The 17,512-nt window shown below is 40.9% G+C and overlaps 1 pseudogene; it reads right to left on the reverse strand.

Annotated features, from left to right (window-relative positions):
• Positions 1-14,459: 14,459 nt before the first annotated feature.
• Positions 14,460-15,485, reverse strand: LOC127413431 (gap junction alpha-3 protein-like; annotated as a pseudogene).
• Between the last annotated feature and the right edge of the window lie 2,027 nt (positions 15,486-17,512).

Raw genomic sequence — 17,512 nt, forward strand, 5'->3', positions numbered from 1 at the left:
ACTGAATGAGATGTCCTCTCTCTCCCCCAGCTGGCCCCTCAGTGCTATAAAGGTCCTTAATTTATTTATTTTTTTCTTTGAGACTCTCCTCAGTTTCTTCAAGAGGACTGTAACAGATAAAGGATGGGCAAGGAGGAAGCGGAAACTGGTTGAACATTCAACATAAGTTTTAATGTCAAACTTATCCTAAAACCAACATAAACAAACATGCAGCGTGGCCACGTGCGTCTCTCTCTCTCGAACCAGCATCTCTGGCCAGCCCTTACCTCACTGTCCCGCTGATCAGTTGATTCAGCGCCGGCCATGCTCCATCATGGCCCAGCCATGCCCTCCACCTTGTCACACTCCTCCCCTGCCTGATTCAGGCCAAGGCGCCACCGGTCTGACTAACTCTGACTAATGACGCTGCCATTCCGGCTATTCTGTCAGCTGGTGGTCCACCCCGCCTCCTGTGAACCTGGGTTGAGAGACGAGGGGAGGCGTGGGGAGTGGGAAAGGGTGAGCGGAGACACACAGAGAGAGAGGTAGAGAAGAACTTGCTTGCCAGTTCCCGGACACGCTGTCGTCTGGTCCTCAACCGCTCCTCCGTCCTCTGGTGGATGCCAGCTCGCTCCTCCCCTAGCAGATGGCAGCAAGTCCTCCAGCCCCTGGTGGATGGAACTGCCCCTCCCCTTCTCAGCAGACGTCCGTGGTTCCTCCAGCTCTCGGCGGCCGGCAGCGACCCCTCCGTCCCCAGGCAGACGGCTGCAGCAAGGACTCCACGACAGCGCATTCCTCCTCCCTCCCGGATTTCGGCACCACTGTAACAGATAAAGGATGGGCGAGGAGGAGGCGGGAACCAGCTGAACAGTCAACATAAAGTTTTAATGTCAAACTCAACCTAAAACCAACATAAAAAAAACCTGCAGCGCAGGCGCGTGTGTAGGGCTTTACCGGTTGTTTAGATCAGTGTTACTATCAGAAATAATTAATAATTATTTCTGTAGTTATTAATTAATATTTAAATTAATTAATTTTATCTAACTCATTAAAACCCCATATGGGGCTCCAGTAAATGTAGTGTGCTACATTTAGGAGCAAGTTTGGTTATTAGCAATAATTAATAATTATCAAAGATAATTACTAATTATTAAAATCAATAGAACATTGATGAGAATCAATGTTAGCTTTTTTAATCCTTTAAAATCAACAATTATCAAAGATAATCGTTAATTGTTAACATCGATGAAACATTAATTAAAATTAACACTAGCTTATTGATCATTCAAATTCAACAATCATCAAAGATAATTGTCAATTATCAAAAATCAATAGAATATTAATAAGGATTAACATTGACGGGGCACCACCCTGGAATTAGGGACTAATAACCAAATAGTAAAACAGTCTCAATATTAGATTGTTTTCTTAGGAAAATCGGCATCTGAAGAATATCGATTTTCGGGAAAAAAAACAATGAATGAAGGTTTGAATCCGAGCACTGACATCCCGTCAGCATGACACAGGCGTATGCAAAACAAACCAAAACACTTCTCTTTGTAATATAAACAAAGTTTATTTATGCAGTAATATCAATTAATAATTAATACAATGCAGTCAATAAACTTCCAACTTACAACTACAAACTAAACAGTGATATGATTAGATATGGAAATCAAAATAATCCTATAACACATAAGGTGTGTGTGTGTGACAGTGTGTGTGTGTGATTAGTAAGAGAGAGAGAGAGAGAGAGAGAGAGAGAGAGAGATGATAATTAAGTGACAGCCCTAAAGCTGATTTCGCGATAGCGGGAGAGAAAGCAGCTGTGTTCATCACTCAGAGACGCAGTTTTACGAGTGGGGCTCGTAAAAGTCCTGCGTTATTTGACTCTTTAATGGATGAACTCAGTTTCTGTCTCACCCGCAATGGCGAAATTGCACAATCCAATTTGGTTGAACCACAATACAGCAAAACAAATTTGTGATAATTAATACCCTGAGTATTAATAATGAGCGGACATGGCGATCCGTAAACTGTACAAGCAAAAACCTTGAAACACAAGAATAACATGCTATAATATTCTATCTCTGCCCAGACATAAACCTCTTACTTGTATCGCATGAGGACACAGGTAGAATGTGTTTTCCTCCGTTCTTTAACTTTGACCCGGTTCCTTGAGGCTCGTGTGATGACGGGAGGCCGTTTCCTTGCTCTGTCGGTGGGCGGTACGGCTGTTGATTGTCAGCAGGCGGTACGGCTGTTGATTCTCGGCGGGCTGGCGGAGAACTCAGAAATGTCGACTTGAAGATGGAAGAGAAATCTTTAATCTCTTCACTTCTGTAGGCAAACGGATGAAGATGCGAATTGCTCGGCGGTCTCCTTCAGATCCGTTAGAGTGTTTGGTTGAACACAGAGTAATCTCAACTCGTCCAGCGAGATGGAGATTGTATGGCTACAGTTTCAAGTCGGACATTACTTCCTTGTGCCACGAGGTTGCACCGGAGAGCAGCAAAAGCTACGTCTATATTCGGTGAACGAAGTCGCTGGAAGTGAATTCTGGACGCATTTCAGAATTATTTCAACTCCTGATGATGTCATGTTTGAGGGACGTTCTGTTGTGTGCCTCATCCAATAGGAGTTGAGAGCTCGATCCTTTAGTGAGCAAGGCTTCATGGATCTGTAGTCTGTTTTGGACTCCCTTTGTTTGATTTTGGCGCGATTTTTATCAGTAAAATTTACGACTTAGAAGGTGGGGGCTTGAGTTATGTTTTTACGACTGTGTTAGGCCTGCCTTTGTCTTCTATCTGAATACATGAGGCCCAACACATGCATCTCTCTCTCTCGAACTTGCGTCTCCGGCCACCCCTTATCTCGCTCTCCTGCTGATTCAGTGCCGGGTGTGCTCAATTACGGCCTGGCCATGCCCTCCTCCTCATCACAAGGACACTCAGGCTGCCATTTCACACAACCATACTGGTCAGCAGGTCCTTGGGCAATGTCTTCTGCTGGAAAAATTTGAGGCCTTTTTCTGTGTTCTACGTCTTGAGAACGAGCAGCCACGATTAACATGTTCTTCTCTTGTTTTTAGTTGAGTCAAAATAGATCCATAGCCAGTGCCGATTCTCGTGCCATCTCTAAGGACATCAGCAAAGCTTTGTGGATACTGTTTAACAATCTTCTTGGCAACCGTCAGGCACTGTGATTTTGATGGATTTAACTCTGTCAGTCTCATCTCATCAACAACGATTATAATAACATTTCTCTGCGACCTTTGGCAGTATGGCATCTTCCCAGTGCAACTGCTGTTTTGATACCAGAATGACATCCTATTCCAGGGAACTTCAAATTTGACAGGCCAGACAGTTAAATCCACAGTTGTACTGGAGCTGTTTGTGCTGGAGACACTGGAGGAACTGGACTAAGGTGATCTTCTGTTGTGGTATCAAAGTGTAAGTTGGTGGATTTCAGAGTTACTTTGACATAAGTACTTTGGTCTGAAGTAAGAAAAAAAAACATATTTTCCTATGTATGTCAATGGGGTCCAAAACTTTCAAGCTTTAAAAATGATATAAAGTCAGCATTAAGGTAATCCACACAGCTTGAGTGGTTTAATGAATGCCTTCTGAAGTATGCACAGCACTCTGTGCATGTGTCAAGCGTGAGGAAGTGTAATCAAATTTCAAATTCCTGATCCCACCAAGTAGATGGTGGGATCAGGATGTCTTGCTGATGTCTTGATTCTTAGTGAAAAAGCAGTTACATTATGGTCTGTTCTCACTCAAAACTAATCACATATGCTTCACAAGACATGACTAAAGGTGCAGTATGTAAGATTCAGAAACCTTTGTTATTAATGACACCTGTGACTGTTAAGTGAACGGCAGCCAGCTACGTGTAGCTCGTGCTCGCACTCATGCACACACTCCATAGGGACGCGAGCGAGCGAGCATCAACCAAAATAATGACGTAACGTACAAAGAGGCTGAACGTGATTCACCGGCATCATGCTGACACATGCATAATTAAAATTACACAGTTATGATTGTTTTACTACAAACTTTGAGACTGTATATTATATTTGATTCTCCAGTGCTGGAACAGGGCTAAAACAAAGTGTGGATATAGGTCTGGCTATGTGAGACTGTAGTTTGAAGTAATCACTTTTCTTTGCATGATACATTGACTGCATTTATATGATAGCCTCTGTCGGCGTTAGCTAGCTAGCCAGTTTTATCAATAGCTGTTAGCTAAATCTGATGGATGATGACAGTAGCTGTTTATAAAATAGGCTGTACATTATAAATATGTTGACACATTTCAGTATTGATGTGATTCCATCACAACTATCATTTTGATATATCGATGCACTATTGTTTTCTAAGAATGTATATATTTTCTGTATAACCAAGTTACGTTACACTAATGAATGGGTCTTTTTGCATTATTTTGAACATTGTCTAGCATTCATTTCATATGTTATTGTAGTTTACCTCGCTGAATAATTACAGATTAACATTGTTTATGACAGTTACTGTGCAGGCAAGATAAAGTTAGCTAAAATTACACAGATCAATCCTTATGGCACTATATTTCACATGCTTTGCAGTTATGTAATCTTACCTGTCCAATAAGAAAAACGGCAATTCAGGGTCAGTTTTAACCCCCAAAACCGAATGGAGGTCCCTCCAGGAATCAAATGTCCTGCCGATGTTCACTCTAGTTTTCGCTCGACCACGTTCACATTTCCACTTAGCCAGATGGGAATCAGTAGATAAATGTTTTTTTGGCTTACTCGGAGTTTGTGTAGGAGTCGGTGTTGTGCTGGGAGCCGGACGTGTTGTGCTGGATTCCATCTCTAATATAATGTTACCTAGTGTTGCAGACTGTCTGTTGATGTGGAAGAGAAGCTATTACTGAGGCAAGGCTCTCAGAAGCATGCATAAATGTCACATCCTTTGGATTTTCCCAGCAAAACCGACCCACTCCCTTCGCATGAAAATCAGTCTACAGGCTTTAATAGGCAACCTAGGAAGTCCGAGAAGGGCAAATTTTTTTAAGTTGCGTTACAAGCCGTTCACACATTGGCAAAAAAAAAGCAAGTATTATATGAAAATTTTTACATGTTGCATCTTTAAAGTCGTATGGATAAATTTTATGCTGCCTTTATGTGCTTTTTGGAGCTTGGAACTGTTGGACACCATTGATGTGCATTGTATGGACAAAAACACCTCATATCTTCATCAAAATATCTTCATAGAGTTCCACAGTAAAAAGAAAGTCATTTGAATTTGACAGAATAAGGGTGAGTACATGATGAGAGAATTATAATTTTTGGGTGAATTATTCCTTTAAAACTTTCAGTGTCAAGTGCATTCTAGACAGTAGTGATTAGTAGATAGACCATGGCATACCTTCTACATTCCATGAATTGAGGAGTCGGCGACACTGTATAGGTGTTATGTGATTGGGGAGAACCTCCTCTTTAATAAATTGCAGGTCAGATTTGGACTCAACTCCTATGCTCACCAACCTCTTCAGTAGAGACAGTAGTTTCTCCTCTGGCAAGACAGGTAGTACTGCCAACACAGCATCTCATATGTCCTCCCCTAATGTTGACATTTCTCTACAAATATGGGAGAGAGTGATGAAATACATCACATGGTCTTACCGAGCCTTGTCAGCAGTGTCACATGTGGAGAAGTCCCTGTGGTAAGTCCTACCCAGAGGGGATGGAGCTCTACAAACACGGTGACCAGTGAGTCTGGGGACAACGAAGCACTTACCCACCTCCGGGTACCCACCATAGGACCAGTCAGCGACGGGAGAGGATGGAACTGTCCTCGTAATCCATCACAACTGCCTGGGCGTGGGTATGTTTGTGCCGCAGCTGGGCACGCAGGGGCAGGGGGCATGCCTCTGCAGCGTCATGCCTGCGGTAAATGTGTGGTGTCCGGCAATCGTGATAACGACGGCCGTAAACACCGGGTGTGTGACCCAGGGAATAAGGAAACTGCTCTTTTTCGGAAAATTTGGGTACCGCAGCCCCTTGGGCATGCAGAAAAATCAAAAGAAAAGGCAACAAAAGTTTCTCCTCCCTGTCTCCACCGGGGGATGGAGTGGTCTACTTACCACCTCCAGGCCTGTAGCGGGTCTCCACGTCCCTGGGTCGCCCATCTCAGGGGTGCTTAGAAGCCTTCCTGGGGTTCTTGGTGGTGGGCCCGTGAGACGGGGGGCATCTGCTTCCAGCGGGGAACTCTATGCCGGAGCCCCTGGCGACGAGCAGACAGGGTGCGGGATCTTGATCCACGCCAGGGCAGGATATGCTGGATGGCCTCCGTCTGCTTCTTAACTGCCGAGAACTGCTGCGCAAAGTCCTCAACAGTGTTGCCGAATAGGCCAACCTGGGAGATGGGGTGTCAAGGAACCGTTCCTTGTCAGCCTCCATCATCTCGACCAAGTTGAGCCATAGGTGACGCTCCTGGACCACTAAGGTGGACATCACCTGCCCAAAGTCCGCGCCGTGACCTTTGTTGCCCGAAGAGTGAGATCAGATGCCGAGCGCAGCTCCTGCATTAATCCAGGGTCAGAACTAGCCTTGTGTAGTTCTCTCAATGCATTGGTTTGATGCACCTGCAGGAGAGCCATGGTGTGCAGGGCGAAGGCGGCCTGTCCAGCGGTGCTATAAGCCTTAGTTGCCAGTGACGACGTAAACCTACAGGCCCTGGACAGGAGTCTCGGACGGTTCTGCCAGGTGGCGGCGCTTTGTGGGCACAGGTGCACCGCAACTGCCTTATCCACCTGGGGAATCGCCGAGTACCCCCTGGCAGCCCCACCATCGAGGGTAGTGAGAGCGAAGGAGCTCAGAGATCGGGTCCGGGCAGTGAAAGGTGCCTACCATGAATTCGTGAGCTCCTCATGCACCTCCGGGAAGAAAGGGGGCGGGGCATGGCCGTGAGCACCGCTCCGAGCCCAGGAACCAATCGTCTAGCCGCGAGGGTTCAGGGCAGGGCGGAGGGTTCCACTCCAGCCCAATGCTTGCAGCCACCCGGGAAAGCATGGCCGCCAGCTCTGCATCCGCACCCAAAGGTGGGAGCCCAGCTGAGTCCTTGGCGACAGACTGGACCAGCCCAGTCTCCAATGCTGTGATCGCGAGCTCATCCTCTTCGCGAGCCCCGAATGAGACCGCAAACTCTCCCTGAGGCAGGCTGCTGGTCTCATCCCAGAATTCGACTAGGGCAAATGAGTGTACTGGGGAATGGGAGGTCCATGGGTGGTTACCCGGCAGAACGGCTCCCACTGGTGTCCCCAAATCGCCCCAAGCACTAACCGACGTGGCCTCATACCCGTAGGTAGAAGAACCGGGGCGGGGAGTGGCTGGAGTGGCTTTTCCCTTTAAGAAGGAAAGCCGTGCAACGTTGCCATGGTCAAACTCTCAAAGTGAGAGCATGAGCCATCCACGAACACTGTCTCAGAATGTCTGAGCCCAGACACGCGAGGCAGCGATCGTGACTGTCAGAGGCAGGGAGGTAACAACCGCAACCAGGAAATATACACCAAAGGAAAGGCATCTTTAAAAAGATGTTCTCCGTCAGTGCCACTCTTTTAGAGAAAATATACTCTTTTATTTGCAAGAATATATACTCTTTTAGGCTGTCGAAGTTCCCAGGGGCATTCCCTGCACTCAATTGGTGCACGATGGGGAGAAACCGCTGTAATGTGCCGTAAACACAACAGCATGCAGAGGTGAATGGACCGGCAGAGGAATTCAGCTCGCTGATACACAACCGCTTGGCTCCGAAGTAAAAATCTGAATGAGTGGTTGCGAGCCAGCTCCTTTTATACCCGTATGTCCGGGGGAGTGGCATGCAAATTCCACTCGCCAATTCCCATTGGCCTTTTCTCAAAGATCAGAGGTGTTTGGGGCTCCCAAGGGCAACCACTAGTGTCACTACATCGACACAACATTGAGTGAGTGACAGATAGGGAACTATACATTCTTTGTGTTTAATCTGCCTATCGGCTGGAGTTTGTTTTATAGATTATTTTCTGTTATGTAATTCTGTCTCACAAAATTTGTATGGAAGCACTGGATTTGAGCAATCTGACAGCAAAGTTGTTGCGGGGTCTCTCGTAGGCGTACATGGACTTTTTGAGTTTAGAGGGATGGACGCTGGTTGGCGCTTTTGTGCACGGGGTTAATGTGCACGTTTTTCTTTTTTCTGTTTGTTTCGTTCTGGGGGAAGTTCGGGGTTTGACTGTGGCACTAATGTTGGAATGTGGTCTTTATAATTTTATTTTTGACACACAATCTATTATTTCTAATATGTCAAAATGTCAAATGTTAATATGAGTGGATTGTCTCCCTCCACGTGGAATGTGAATGGGTTGAGGCACCCCATAAAAAGAAGGAAGGTTATTATTTTTCTTAAACGTAAGAAATATGATACAGTGTTTCTTCAATAAACACATCTTTCCCCGCAGGAAGCTGAAAAATTTGGGAAGATATGGGGTGGACATGTTTTCTTTAGTGCTGGCTCAAGTAAGAGCAGGAGAGTCATTACATTGATAAATAAGCATCTACAATTCAAATTTCTCAAACAGATTAAAGATAAATTAGGAAGAGTCATTATTGTTTTAGCAGAAATTCAGGGGCAAAGGCTGATTTTGGCTAATATTTATGCACCTAACACTGATGATCAGGGCTTTTTTATAGATCTTGAAGGGATGTTGCAAGCCGCTGGCACCTCTCATGATATAATATTGGGAGGAGACTTTCATCTATTGATGGATTCTGTCCTTGATCATAGTGAAGAGAAAAGTGTGTAAGCCCCCTAGAGCAACATTGACATTTCACAGGATCTTCTTGGTCTTACAGGTATTTGGAGACATTTGAACCCATCTGGTAGAGACTATACATTTTTTTCATCAGTCTATAAGGTTTATTCTAGAATAGATTATATATAAGTCCCTCATTTCATCTGTTGTGGATTGCTCAGTTGGAAACATCTTAGTCTCAGATCACACCCTGGTGAGTTTAGAGGTGTTGCCACATATGGAGAAAAAGAAATCATATAGTTGGCGCTTTAATGTATCCCTTTTGCAAAATCCTGATTTCCAACAAAAGTTAAAGACTGAAATCAATGTTTATATGGAGACCAACTGGTCCTCAGTATCCTCTGTGGGCGTGGCTTGGGAGGCACTTAAAGCAGTTCTTAGGGGCCGGATCATACAGTATGCCTCATTCGTCAAAAAATCCAAAGCACGAGAACTCGTGGAGTTGGAAGGAAATATTAAAAGTGCAGAGGCAGAGCTGAAGCGCCGTATGTCAGCTGATGGCCTCAGAGAATTGACCCAATTGAAATATAGATTTAATACTATTTTGTCGCGGATAGTGGAGTTTTGGTTATTCAGGGCAAGACAGTCATACTTTGAGTCGGGTGACAAAGCAGGGAAGCTTTTGGCTAGATATATAAAGCAGAGAGAGTCTTTTTCTACCATTCCCTCAGTGAAATCTGCTGGTGGTGAAATATTTACCTCAGCCATTGATATTTATAATGCCTTTAAAGAGTTCTACATTGATCTTCATAGTTCCACATCTTCGTCTACTGATGAAGATATTAGAAACTTTGTGGAACCATTAGATCTTCCTAAACTGACGATTGAGCAAAAAAACTCTCTTGATTCTGAGATAACCTTGGAGGAGCTTTACGAGGTAATTAAGTCCCTACCTACTAGCAAGGCTCCGGGGCCAGATGGTTTTGCCGCAGACTTTTTTAGATCCTATGCTACAGAACTGGCTCCACTTTTGTTAGAAGTTTATACTGAATCATTAAAGAATGGAAAGCTTCCTCCAACCATGACACAAGCCCGGATCAGTTTGATTCTTAAAAAGGACAAAGATCCAAGGGAGTGTAAAAGTTACCGTCCAATTTCCCTGATCCAACTAGATGTAAAAATACTGTCAAAAATTTTGGCTAATCGATTAAGTGAAGTTATGACATCTCTTATACATATAGATCAGGTGGGGTTTATTCAGGGCCACAGCTCTTCTGATAACATCAGGCGCCTCATCAATATCATGTGGTCAGTAGTGAATGATCAATCTCCAATCGCTGCCATCTCACTTGATACCGAAAAGGCGTTTGATATGGTAGAATGGGATTATCTTTTTAAGATTTTGGAAATGTACGGGTTCGGGAGTACATTTATTGGTTGTATTAAGTTACTTTATAGACACCCGATAGTGGCGGTACAAACAAATTGATTAATTTCAGATTATTTTACTCTGGATAGGGGCACCCGGCAGGGTTGCCCTCTTTCCCCATTATTGTTCTGTCTTGACCTGGAACCATTAGCAGCCGTGATAAGAAAGGAGGATGATTTTCCAGGGGTGAAAAATACACCTGCTCTGTATTGTTTTTAGTAGTAGCACACACCCACCTAAAGTGGCAAATACTTTGGGAGAGGTGATTACTGCTTTTGGAAAAGGTCATGAGGCATCAGTGTATTACTCACTGCTAATTCAGAGTTTGGGAGACAGAGCTTTAACTTCTATCAAGAGATTATGGGAGAAAGATTTGAATTTGGTATTGGAGGAAGGAATGTGGACTAGGATTCTATACAATGTCAAGTCTGCATCCAGAGATGCAATGGTTTACCTTATGCAGTTTAAGATTTTACATAGATTTTATTGGACCCCCTCTAGATTATATAAGCTTGGTCTTAAAGACACACCCACCTGCTGGCGATGCCAATCAGAAGTTGGAGACACAGCTCATGTCTTTTGGGGGGGGTGTTAAGATTCAAGATTTTTGGTTGAAGGTGCGGTCATAAATTTTGGGGAAAAATATATAAAAAATTGGATTCTGAATAGTATTATGATAGGCAGACAAGTTATTTTAAGGGGTTGGAAGTCGGACAGAGATGGGGAGGGTGGCAGCTTTTGAAGAAGGGTTATCTAGAAGATTGGGAAATTTGGATTGTTTGTGGGAAAGTGGGGCAAATATCTGGCATTTTTGGAGGGCTCTCGGGGAGGAACAGTGGAGAGAGAGGTGTAGTTGTTACGTGTGTGATTATCATATTTTATTTATTTATTTTTATTTTTTATTCTTTATTTGGGGGGGGGGGGGGTTAAGTATTGATTCTGTTTGTATATGTTTTGCTTTTATTTGTTTAATATATGAATCAATAAAAAATGTTAATCATAAATAGGCAACCTGATCATCAGTAATAGCTGGTGAACACACATAACCAACTATTTCTCTCAGAAGCAAAATCAACTTCCATACACTACTTTCTGATGGATTTTTATCCTGTCTCCAATCGGCAAAGGGATAACTCATAACAGGCACCAAGTTTAGACAGCATGTCCACCTAACTTCTCACTTTTTGGATTGAACTCAGGAGGTTTGTCATCTGCTTCATTTCCAAGGTAAGTAAACTGACTAATGCTTCTGTTTAGTTCTACAAATGTGAAATGCTTCTCCTTGTTTACCATGTGGTTGATGCATAATGCTAAGTCGAAGGAAACAATGCTCTCGACATGGTGGAAGACAAGGCTGGCAGACAGTAAAGTAAAGCAGCTGATTGAAAACAGTCAAATTTGATTCCACACACTGAATCTGTGTTGCTTCTTAGGTCTTAAACGTGCTGCTGATAAGACAGCTCTGACCAGCTGCCAATGGACTAGACTCAAATGTTTGTCTGTCTATGTCACAAAATCTACAAAAAGAGTACTCAACCCCAGATTGTCTCCAGCTATTGCACAGAGCCCCTTTAATGACTTTGCCATCCTTTAGTGCAATGCCACTCGCTTCTAGGTCTTTTAGGTCTTTGGTCAGGAAATGGTTCTCAATCCATTGATTAAAGTACTTAAAATCTTGTTCCCTGTAGAGAAGAACAAGCTGCATCTGATCAGTGTTTGACCTGTTGTATGTCAAAATGTCACCAAGTATCAGATATACTGCCAAAATCTTGTGTTTCTTACAGCCTGATCCTAATGGATTTACAACCTCAAATGCATCATGATAGAGAATCAAGGCTAATAATGATTTGTCTGTTTTAAATAATGCACTATATGCAATATTCTGTCCATCCCAAATATCCTCAAACACATCCTTAGTCGGGAAGTGAGAATGTGACATTTCGTATTGCTTTTTGAAAGCATCTGATTCAAAAAGTGCAGAAAGGGTTTGCTTTATAGGCACATACTGTGCAAAGCATTATTTCCTCGAGTCATTTGTACCTAAATACCAGGGTTGGGAGGGTTACTTTTGAAATGTATTCCACTACAGATTACAGAATACATGCTGTAAAATGTCATTTGTAACGTATTCCGTTAGATTACTTGAGGTCAGTAACGTATTCTAAATACTTTGGATTACTTCTTCAGCACTGGTAGATTTTTTCACTTGTTTTGACTATAAAAACTCTGGTCTCACCACCACTTATGCCGAAATGTCGTGCCCATCACACAGCAAGTTCTCTCAGTTATGCTCTCTCTTCAGCAAATGGTTTAAATAAATAAAAAAGACAAATTAAATTAGAAAATTTCAGCATCCATCCATGTTAACAACTTAACATGGTATTCACTGATGTTTATCGTCAGATAAAAGCTGACTGCACATGCACAATGTTCATTGAGGTTAGTCTCACCTGCATTTCAAGGGAAATGGCATCCCTCCCCTTCGCGCTATCCACTGCTTTGCACCTGAAACCAGAGCCTTAAAGTTAATGACACAATCCTCCAATAACCCAACATAATGTAACATATTGGAAAACATTGGAAGCGGATGACTTTTACATCCAGCTAAATATCGTGATATCACGTTGTTGCGAACTATGAATCTTTAAAATTAATTAAATTGAACATTATGCAATGTTATGAACTGTTTCTGTTTGAAATATGGATTGCTTATTTCTTCCATATAGCATTCAATGAAATAAGCATTTTAGCGTGTTTAAAAATAATATTTATGGACAAATTCAGGTGAACTTAACAAAAATTCTGAATAATGCCCTTAATCTTCAGCCGTTTTCACGCTGCTCCAGTCCACAAATTATTTCAAATTTGAATGCAGCCCGCGCAATCCCATAATGCCAGCATCACATTATATTATTGTAAAATGCACAAATTACAGCCACAACACCTTCTACTTGTAAATTCATGTACAGTTGACATGGAAATGTACTGTTAACTACTGTAATACTTCGTTTGACCCATAATGCCTTGCAAACTATTGTTGCAACTTGTAAAATGTTAAAACAGTAAGATTCAGTAGAATATTGCTGTAAGAACTACAGCAATTTTTTATAGTGTATGGACTGTCAGTATAATATTAAAAGAGAAGTCATGAAGGATGTAATGTTTGGTGACTCGGATTTGTGACTTTAGACTTGACTAGTATTAGCATATAATTACTAACATGTCTAAACAGCACCTAAACATTTGGCTAATTTAGTATAACATGCCCATGAACATTTTATTTTTGCACATCAAGATTTTTAATCTCAGTTAGTTTCATTTGAGAAACATTAGAAACATTACATTAGAAACATTTCCTAATGTACTTGAAAAATCCATTACATAATGTAATTGCAAATCAAATGTTAGAGCTTTCATTTTTGATAATAAGCATTGTCATTCCCTGGTTTAGTTATAGCAGTTTTATAGCAGCAACTTTTATTCTTATTGAATATATTGTATATACTAATCAAAATCTTTAACAGCATTTTGGGTTGTTCAAAGATTCAAATAATAAATGGTATTTAGTCGGTATCCCAAAAAGTAAAAAAAAAAAAAAATACAGATATTTAAATGAATTTAAACTAAATACTCACTGCGAGACAGAAGCTCATTGCCTGTTGATGTTTAATGTTTGAAAGTAGTCTGCATCAAAAAGATCTGGATTGTAGCCAGCTCACATTATGTGCCCATTGCTGATGTTCTTCTGTGTGCACACTTGGGAGACATGCTGCAAATATATGCTACGATAAATCTTGAACTTGATTGAAATCTGGTTGACCAGTCGGCAGGTGTGTGTATTGTCCCGATGAGCAGCACGAGTGTGCGAAGGAGTCCAGATGAGGACGTGTGGCATTTGGAAGCTGGAGCTAAATAATGACGTTGTCATGTGGTCTAGTATCAACTCTCTTATTGCTATGTGCTTAGGTTTTTGTGAGAACAAATTTTGGGTTCATATGCTGGTTGAGGAGAATGATCTTTCAGTTGATCAAGTCTGTGATTAGTTTAACAAAGTGTGCACCAACAAGACAGAAAACAAGAACATTTTTCTTTAAATGTCTTTAAATATGCACAAGGTGTGCACTTGACTTTACCTTCCAATAGTGCAGATCTGCATCATTCCATTATATGAATGAATGCCAAGAGGAGTTTGGGATTGCTGACCCCAAAAATATTCACAATTAAATTATATTCTCAGTTTGTATTCTTTATTCATGTCCATCTGAAAACTATATCAGATTTTCAGATCATCTGTTCTGGTTTTGTTGCTGTGTTTTGCAGTCGGGTTTGGCTTAAGCTGGTGATCTGACAGTGAACCAGTGGTTTGACATTCCTCTCCACTGCAAAGTTATCCTTGTTCTGCTTGTAAGCTGTCTTGCTGTTATATGGAAGAAACAAGTCTTTTATAGCCGCGGTGGAGAGACTGTATCCTGGGGGATGTTGGCAATGCTGCTGATGCCCATGAAAATAGTTACAGTTGGGGATAAATGGTAGCACGGTCTCACTAGGGGCTTTGGAGGGAATTCCAGTAGACATCACCGTCTTCCTGTAACTCAGGTCCTAACAGCACTTTGTGAAACCAACCCAGATGATACATTTCCAACAGATTAAGAATGAGAGACACACAGGCCACCACAAGTATGAAGATAATGAAGATAGTCTTCTCTGTCGGACTGGAGATGTAGCAGTTGATGGTGTTGGGGCAGGGCGTTGGTCACACGTTTAGAGCGGTTTCAGATCAAAGCCATACAAAAAATATTGCGCTACAATGAAAGCTACCTAAAACAAGGTTTTGAAGATGATGTTAAAGATGTATGTGCGCAGAATATCTCCCTGGAGGCACACATGGCCTTGTTCATTACGTACAGGAAACTTCCTTGACCTGGAGTCCTCAACGAGGGGCTGTTTGTTGCCCTGTTGGGTGAGTTCCTTCTCTTTTTGTTTGTGTTTTTCCTCCATGTGCACCAGATGCAGAACATGACCCAGGTATATTAGTGTGGGAGTCAACACAAAGATGATCTGCAACACCCAGAATGGATGTGAAATATGGGGAAAGTCTTGTCGCAGCAGATGTTTTGGCAGCCGGGCTGTTTGGTGTCACAGCTGAAGCCCGAATGCTCGTCGCTCCATGCTTTCTCTGCCTCTGTGCCTAGAATAAGGATCCAGAAGATGAGGAGAACCATCAGCCACGCTTTGCCCACAACAGTGGAGTGTTCCTGAGCACTTTCCAAGAGCTTCCCTTCAAACTCCAGTCGGCCATTGTTCCCAGACTTCTGGACTAGCTCTGGAAAACCTGTGCACACTCAGACACCATCACATACATATACTGTATTTAAGGTGCTGTAAGGTTCTCAACCTTTTTGACTCCAAGGTCCTATATTGTCCAAGACAATATTCAAAGGCCCACACATATACAGTAGACCAAGATATTTCCTTTGGTGCCTCTGCTGTAATGATAACAAAGCTGCTTGTTTTCCAACTTTATTACAACTTTATATGTTAGCCTTTGTCCTGAAATGTGTTGGCACATAAAGTTTATTTTTTATATTTCTCCATTCCACTAGTGTTACTGGATTTGCTTTTCACTACAACTTTATCATAAGAAAGAATGTCAATAGATAAAATAATTCATCTTAATTAATTTTGTGGTTTCAGAAGTTTCTAGAACTGCATGTTCTTTAATAAAAACAGAATTGATGTCAGTTTACATGTTCTATATTTTTATATATATTATATGTTCTATTTTATTTAATTTTTTAGCATTTAAGATTTATTATTGAAAAATATATTATTATATAGTTTATTAGATTATATTAAATAATTTTAAGTCATCTTGAGGCCACCTTGCAGTGTGATACACAGAAACAGAGTTCAATACACTGGACAACACCGATACAAATTATGTCCAGGGTTGGGAGGGTTACTTTTTAAATGTATTCCACTACAGATTACAGAATACATGCTGTAAAATGTCATTTGTAACGTATTCCGTTAGATTACTCAAGGTCAGTAACGTATTCTAAATACTTTGGATTACTTCTTCAGCACTGGTAGATTTTTTTCACTTGTTTTGACTATAAAAACTCTGCCAGTACAGTAAGACAAAATACACAATAAAAGTACCTTCTCTGAAAAACCTAAATATCATTTGCAGCGTTGTTTCTAAAACAAGATAAATATATTTGATCTTGTTTTAAGGATTTTTAGATATTTTTACAGGAAAACAATACAAAAATTATTATCAAGAATAAGATGTTTGCCCTAATATCAAAGGTCTTACTAGAAAAAAAGAAATTATGAATTATCGTGAATGTTCTTGATAAAAAAATGGCTAGAAATAGCATTTTAGCTTAGCGTAAAGCTGACAATTTACACAAGGTTTATTTCTATTTCTTCTGCTCCAAACTTACTTCAAACTTACTTCTCTGTCTGCTCGTATGAATGTAACACATCATAAGAAAGTGTTTCACCGCTGTTCAAATGCACTTTGGATCACATCATTTATATGTATAAATGTTTTCCATCTGAAAGGATTAAATATTAAATGAAACAAATGACAATAAAATGCAATGTAATCTCTTCAGTAATCAAAATACTTTTTTGAATGTAACTATTCTAATTATCAATGATTTAAATTGTAACTGTAGTGGAATACAGTTACTTATATTTTGCATTTTAAATACGTAATCCCGTTACATGTATTCCGTTACTCCCCAACACTGATTATGTCAAAGGACTTTTCTTTAAAGTAGTTCTCAATAATTATTTATAATCTATTACTCATTCTTTATTATTATTATTATTATTATTATTATTATTATACACACTTTAAATAATAGAAAAGTCATCAAAACTATGAAATGGAGAAAAAAAAAAGGTAGTATGGGAATTACAGTATGTAGTGACCAAAATAATATTAAGCAAGTTAAAGCCATGGGTAACACTGTACAACAAGGCTGTTTTTATAATATTAATTAACATGAACTAACAATAAACAATACTTTTAAAGCACATTTTGTTCATGTTAATTTCAACATAATTGTACATTTCAGAAGTCGTATGTTGACATTAGCTAATACATTATGAACTACCATGAAATAACAATGAACAAATGTAAATTTATAAATTAACATTGAATAATAAATGCTGTAAAACAATATTGTTCATTGTTAGTTCAAGATACTTAATACATTTACTAATGTTAACAAATACCACCTTAAAGTGTTAGCAAACTATGTTACCACATATTTTAAATAACATTGTGTAGATTGCAGCTCTGCACATTCT

This window comes from Myxocyprinus asiaticus, chromosome 22 (genome assembly GCF_019703515.2).
Source record: "Myxocyprinus asiaticus isolate MX2 ecotype Aquarium Trade chromosome 22, UBuf_Myxa_2, whole genome shotgun sequence".
In the NCBI taxonomy this organism is placed as follows: Eukaryota; Metazoa; Chordata; class Actinopteri; order Cypriniformes; family Catostomidae; genus Myxocyprinus; species Myxocyprinus asiaticus.